Raw genomic sequence first — 5,874 nt, 5'->3', positions numbered from 1 at the left:
CAGTGTCTGGGGAGAAATGATATAAAATGGAGAAATTTAACAAAGAAGGAAACCGTGAATGACATTGGTTTTAACGGTCTCCAGCCAGAGCCAGGCAAATACTTGAAAAGAAATGGAGCCCACAAACCAACAATCCCTAATCTCTGCTAAAGAATTCCAATTGTTGGGCAGCCCCAGTGGCTCAGCAGTTTAGTGCCGCCTTTGGCCCAGGGTGTGATCCTAGGGTCCCGGGATCGAGCCCCACTTCGGGCTCCCCACATGGAGTCTGCTTCTCCCTCTGCCTGTGTCTGTGTCTCTCATGAATAAATAGATGACATCTTTAAATAAATCACTTTTCCAGTGGTACTTGGACTAATCTTCAGAGTATTAATTATCCTCAGAGTAAACTAATGAATTTGGCTATTAGCAAGAAAAAATGTCAAAATGAAGAATTAAAGGAGAGGACAGTTTCATCATTATGTGAAGTGTTGCCAGGATGACTTAGCCATTCCATTGCCACCAAACTGCTAAGAGTGTTGTTTGAATGCAATTTAAAAGGACAAAAACGGGCACCTGGTGGCTCAGTCCATTAAGCATTGGATTCTTGATTTTGGCTCAGGTCATGATCTCAGGGTCCTAAGATCAAGCCCCACATGGAGCTCTGTGCTGGGTGCTGGAGCCTACTTAAAATTCTCTCCTCTCCCTCTCTTCTCCCGTGCCCCGTTCACGTGTGCTCTCTCAAAAAAGGACAAAACAAAAACACCTGGGAAAGATTTCCATTAGTCCTTAGGTAGTTGAAGATAAAAATTACAAATCAATTGTAAAATCAGTAGCACTGATCCTGAGAATCTTCTCCAGGCTGCTCCTCTGTTTTCTACCACTGGTTTTAGGCCACAAAACTGGCCATGGTATGCGTCAGGTCCACTAGAATGGCAGCAAAATTATTTCCCATCCCACATGTTCTGCTTACTATGTGAATTTAACTCTCCTCCTCTCAAGAAATGGGTTTGGGGATGCCTGGGTGGCTCAGCGGTTGAGCATCTGCCTTCGGCTCAGGGCGTGATCCCACGGTCCCAGGATCGAGTCCCACATCAGGTTCCCTGCATGGAGCCTGCTTCTCTCTCTGCCTAAGTCTCTGCCTGCCTCTCTCTCTCTGTGTCTCTCATGAATAAATAAATAAAATCTTAAAAAAAAAAAAAAATGGGTTGGTCTTCCCTGTCCTTGAATCTGGGCATGCTTATAACTAGAGCAAAAGTGATTTTTTTCAGTCTTCATAGTAAAAGGTGATGCAGCTTCTGCCTAATTTTCTTGAGGTTCTTACTCTTGGAAGCAAGTCAGCCATGCAGAAACCTGAGTTTGTGTGGGGTTTGGTGTTTTGTCAGCCTAAACTGGGGTTTCAGCCAGAAGGCAGTATTAACCACCAGATATGTGAGTGAACAAACCTTTGAATGATTCTAGTTCCTGACTGGAACAGCCTTCCAGGCTCCCAAACTGAGGCCCCAGACATTGTGGAGTAGAGATATACCCACTAGGCTCTTTCTGTATTCCTGACTTATGAAATTCAAGGGCATAATTAAATCATTTTTTTTTTAACTTTAAGGTTAAAGGGTAGTTTGTTGAACAGCAGTAATAACAGGAGCATTAATCAAGGTTAATCCCTCCAGCTATGATCTGGATCCCATCTATTTTGCCTCCTTGGAGATCTCATTCATTTGTTCATTCAATAAATAATTACTTCTCGTGCATGAGATGCTGATCTAGGCTTTGGAGATATAATGGTGAATAAGACAAGTCTGCTATGCTGAAACTTACATTTTATTAGATGGTACTAAGTGCCACATAGAGAATTAATACAGGTGGAGTGATTAGGAGGCTACCTTGATTGAGGTGATTGAGGTTGGTTTTTCTGAAGAGATAATTTATAAGCTGAGACCTGAATGATGAGCATTATTTATAAGCTGAGACCTGAATGATGAGCATTAACCATGGTAAAGTCTGACAGGAAAGCGTCCCAAGTAGAGGGAAACATAAATGCTAAGGCTCTAAAAGGAGCAGGAGCTCAGCATGTCTAAATAACAAAAGGTCGGGGCTAGATCTTGCAGAGCTTTGTAGACCAGGATATGGAGTTTGAATTTTACTCCAAGAGAAATGGGAAGCCATCTGTTGTAGGCAGCCTCTAGGCTGGACTCCCAATGGTCCTGCCCTATGGTAATCCCTTCCTGTTAAATGTGGATGGACTTCCTGACTTCTAACAAAGACAACGTGGTAATAAAAAAAAAAAAAAAAATACAAATGGTGAAAGTGACTGAGTTTCACTTCTAAGGTTAGGTTGTAAAAGATTGGAACACGCATTTCACCAGAGGTGTACAAAGGAAAAAATACATGAAAGGTGAGCAGTGTTATTAGCCATTAAGAAAATGCAAATTAAAAATTCAATGAGATAACACAATTATCAGAATGTCTGAAATTAGAAAGACTGTATCAAGTGTTGGAAAGGATGTGGGACTACTGGAACTTACACTGCTAATGGGAATGGGAATGTAAAATAACACAATCACTGGGGAAAACAATTTGGCAGTTTCTAAAAACCTATTGCATAAACCCTTTGCTGGGTACTTACCCAAGAGAAAGGAAAGCATGTGTCTTTCTGAAGACCTGTAAATAAATGTTGATAGCTTTATTTGTAATAGAAAACTGGAGACCACCCGATGTCCATCCCTAAGTGAATGGATAAACACGTTGTAGTATGTCTGTACAATTGAGTACTATCATACATGCAAAAACCTCAGTGAACCTCAGTTATACTGAGTGAAGCCAGGAAGAGTACATACTGTGCAATTCCATTTACGTAAAATTCTAAAAGATGCAAACTAAGCTTTAGTAACTGAAAGATCAGTGAGTGCCTAATGATGTGGGGTGGCAGGGAGAGGCTGCAGGGAAGGATTATGAAGGGGCAGGAGGAAACTTCCAGGGTGATGGATATGTTCATTACCTTGATTGCAGTGATGGTTATGTGAGTGTATTCATTTGACAAGTCACAACTTCTCCCATGGTACACTGAAAATAAGTCTGGTGCATGGCATGTCTGCTATACCCCCAGCGAAACTGTTAGAAGTACCCCTCTATCTTCCATTCCCTTCTCTGTGTTCAAGGATAAGCTGTTGGAAAGACTTGTCTGTACTCTCTGACTCCATCTCTTCCACTTTCACGAGTGCCATGATCGCTCTCGTGGTGTCAGACCCAAGGAGCAGGTCTCAGTCTCTCTCCTCCTTGCTGCCTCTGACTTATTGACCACTGTCTCCTAACGGAAATTCCATGCTACCAATCTCTCCAGGATTTTCAGCTCTGGCAGTTTTTGCTCTAGGGCCTGAATTAGAGCCCTAAGGACCTTACCACCCGGATGTCCCAAAGGTTCCTCAGCTTCAGAGAAGCTGAACTTCTGTTCCCTTCCCCTACCCACTCTTCCTTTTTAAAATTCCCTGTCAATGGCATCATCATCCACTTAGTTTGCCCAAGCCAGAAACTAAGTATTCATAGACAGCTATTCTTTTTCCTCAACCTAACAGCCTAAATACCTTCTTCTCTGGACACTTCTCCCTCTTTCTACCCCTTTCAGCACCTTGCCACATACCCAGCATTGCCTTAATTGCCTCTGTTCCAAGTCCTTGAGCGAACTACTGTAACAGCTCCTCAGAGGTCTTCCTATCCTGGCCTATCTTTTCCTTCTAACTGCTGTCGTATAACTTTCTTCCTTAGAAAAAAATAATCTACTTTTGCTTCCTTCACTTGGAATACTGATGTAGGAAACACTGATATCAATGTGGCAAAAACCAGAAATGTCCAATTCCCTTGCTTGTTGAGCCTCTCAGCTCAGAGATCGTCCTACCACCATGTTGGGATCACTGGAGGGTCCACACAGGGAGTGCTGCAGGGGAACACCCAGAAGCATGCCTGTCTCTCTGCCTAGAATTGACGGTGGTGTGTGGTCACTGTGGCAGTGGGTTGTGATGAAAGCATAAATGAAAAATGTAGTCTAACTCCTGTCAGACAGCAGGAACTTGGGCAGCAGAGTGATGGTTAGTGGGAGGTCAGTCCCAAAAGAAAATATAAAGGAGAGGATTGGCAGATATTTGAACGAAGGTCATTGGGAACAGTAGTCACCAAAAAAGAAACCTGTGATTAATTTTGTGTGTCAGTTGCTTAGGACTTGGTGCCCAGATAACTGGACAGACGTTACTCGATGTTTCTATAAAGATGTTTTTTGGCTGAGATTAACATTCAAATCAGTGGACTTTGAGTAAAGCAAATTGCCCCCCCATGATGTGTGCGGGCCTCATCCAATCATCGAAGCCTGTAATAAAAAGACTGACTCCCCCCCCCCCGAGCAAGAAGGAATTCTGCTGGCAGACAGCCTTCAGACCTGGACTGAAGCAGTGGTTTTTCTCCTGTTCTCCAGCCTGTTGCCTACCTGCAGGGTTAGTCACCTGAGCCAGGTGTCTCTCTCTCTCAGATTCATTTTAAGGAATTGCCTCCCATGATTATCTACACACACACACACACACACACACACACACACACACACATTCTGCTGCATCTGTGTCTCTGAGGAGCCCTGACCCATACAGAGCCCGATAGTGTCAAGCTGTTAGGAAAATCAGGGGTCCAGCATGACCAGGGAGAGGGGGCTGACGGAGGAGAGGGAGGGCTGGCCTTTGCTCTGCCCCTGCTGTGTGCTGGGCATGTGGAGAAGACATAGGAACCAAGAGTCATAAACAAGTTTGAAGCAAATTCTATTTTCTTCCGTGTTGCTTTTTTTTAAGCGTTCATTTGGGAATGGAACTTGCTGAACTTGCAAACAAACCATAGCAGCCGTAGCTAATGAAAAATTAATAAAGAATGCTAAACCTTAGACTCCATTGAACAATAATGGCTGGCATCTGTGTACCATTTACCAAACCTGCCCTTCCAAGCCCCCAAACCGCTTTCTTGGATGAGCAGAGTGGCAGAGACTAGCCCTGCTTTATAGAGGGAGACACGAGGGCTAGGACCTCCTGCCACTTGTCCCTCAGCACAGACCTTCCCAAATAACTGGCAGGATCCTGGCCAGTTGGGAGAGAGAAATAAAGAAACAGGGAAGTGGAACTGGGCCTGAGAAAAGCAGAGTGAAGAAAGGAAAGGAAAGGAACTGGTAAAGAGGGACACAGAACAGAGGAAGGAGCTGTAGGGATAAAGTTTCTCTGCACAGAAACAGAAAGCTTCATCGGAAGCCTTATGCTGAGAAATGCACAGATAAATTTTTCATTTCCCTTCCAGCTCTAAAATTCTGTACTACAAAATGTCACATTTCCCCTCTTTGTATTTTACTGTGATCCCACTGCAACAAAAGGTTTTCCTCAGCTACCCAGGGGTTTAGGCTGTAAAGTGCATGTACTCCACACTAAAAGTAAATTCTTGCATTAGTTATCCAAACTGTTTGAAATGAGGAACCAAATTTTCAACTCCTATCTCCCTCTTTATCAGCAAATAGTAATTTAAAGCCATTTACCGGGGCTGTGGTTCCCGGGTAACAGACTGTGGCCTATTAAAATTAATCCTGACAGAAGATCCTTGCTGCTTTCTCCAAGCACATTCAGGCCATTGGTTTATGAACAGGATGAACAGACGGCCCATCCCAGAGGGCTTGAGGGAGGAAGCACGTTAAAATGGACGCCTGCATCTTTGTTTGCTCAGCTGCTTAGAAAAACTAAGACTGAGGGAAATGGGATTAATCAAGGGGGCAGTTGCCCATGGAAAAAAAATAGGAAGACTCTGGTGAGAAAATCCCAGCCAAATAAGGTTCAAGTTGAAGGGAAAGAATTCTTTTCTCTTCAGACTTTCACATGGTTGAGTGTTATT

This window comes from Vulpes vulpes, chromosome 15, assembly GCF_048418805.1.
Source record: "Vulpes vulpes isolate BD-2025 chromosome 15, VulVul3, whole genome shotgun sequence".
Classification (NCBI taxonomy): domain Eukaryota; kingdom Metazoa; phylum Chordata; class Mammalia; order Carnivora; family Canidae; genus Vulpes; species Vulpes vulpes.
The sequence above is the reverse complement of the archived record's forward strand: the minus strand, read 5'-3'. Positions refer to the sequence as shown.